Raw genomic sequence first — 1,304 nt, 5'->3', positions numbered from 1 at the left:
CTCTGCCACCCAGACTCCCGGCCACCGCAGCCTCAATCTGCAGGGCTCCGGTGATCCTTCCACCTCAACCTTCCAAGTAGCCGCAACTACAGGCGTGCGCTACCACGCCTGGATAATTTTTTTTTTTAATTTATTGTAGAGACGAGGTCTTGCCAAGTTGCCTGGGTGGATCTCGAACCCACGGGCTTAGGCAATCCACTCGCCCCAAAGTGCTGGGATGACAGGGTGAGCCACTGAGCCTGACCTGTGGCATGTCTTGAGACATCCTAGTGGAGGGTCCCCGGGCAGCTGGAACCTGAAAGAGGCGGGGTGGGAGAGGCTGGGGGCTGGACTTTCCAAAGGAGTCCGTGAAGAGTGACCAGGGAGGCGGGAGAGCATGGGAAGTCCTTGGGGCTTAGGGAGGAGGGGACTGTGCCTGGTGCACGGCCGGGAGGACAGGACCGGGAAGGGCCAGAGCCTTGAGTGCCGGAACTGGGTCCGTGGGGTGGGTGTGGGGGCAGATGCAGAGTTTCAGGGTGTGAGGTTGAGGTGGGAGGTGTGGACGGGAGGGCGGTGAGTTACAGGTCTCCCAGAGTTTAGGGGACAGTGAAGGGGAGCCAAGGGGTAAGAGGCCAGCCTGTCTGGGGAGCCAACCCCAGGGAAGAGAATGCCTGGAACCAAAGGAAAGGAGACTGGGAAAGGAGTTGGGGTGGTAAGAGCTTGGGAAGGTGGCCGGAAGTGGGGCAGGGGTGTTTTTCTTTTTCTTTGAGTTGGAGTCTCACACTGTCGCCCAGGCTGGGGGGCAGTGGCACACTCACGGCCACCCCAGTGACAACCTGCTGGCTCCGGAGATCCTGCCGCCTCAGCCTTCCAAGGAGCCGGAACTACAGGCATGCACTACCATGCCCGGCTCATTTTTTTTTAATTGTAGAGACGAGGTCTCGCCAAGTTGCCCGGGCTGATCTCGAACCTCTGGGCTCAGGCAATCCACTCAGCTCCGCCTCCCAAAGTGCTGGGATGACAGGCTGAGCCAGGGGTGGCTTTCTGAGATGACAGTACACAGTGCCAAGGGGCCTGAGGCAGGGGACCCAGGGCTCTCGGTTTCCCGTCGTCTGCCAGTTCCTTCAGCAAGCATTGCCTGCCCCTACTGCCCGAGCAAGGCCCGGGAGGTGCCGGCGACTCATCTCACCGTGTTCCGCAATAGACGAAGATCTGGGCGGGGCTGGAGCAGGCAGGAAGGCTTCCCGGAGGAGGGGCCCCCGCGCTCACTCTGAGCATCAAAGGCCAGGCAGCATTTCATAGGGTGTCCCTGGAGTCTAGTCCCC

This window comes from Carlito syrichta, unplaced genomic scaffold (genome assembly GCF_000164805.1).
Source record: "Carlito syrichta isolate Samal-C Ts95f unplaced genomic scaffold, Tarsius_syrichta-2.0.1 Scaffold97166, whole genome shotgun sequence".
In the NCBI taxonomy this organism is placed as follows: domain Eukaryota; kingdom Metazoa; phylum Chordata; class Mammalia; order Primates; family Tarsiidae; genus Carlito; species Carlito syrichta.
This window is presented reverse-complemented; position numbering follows the sequence as displayed.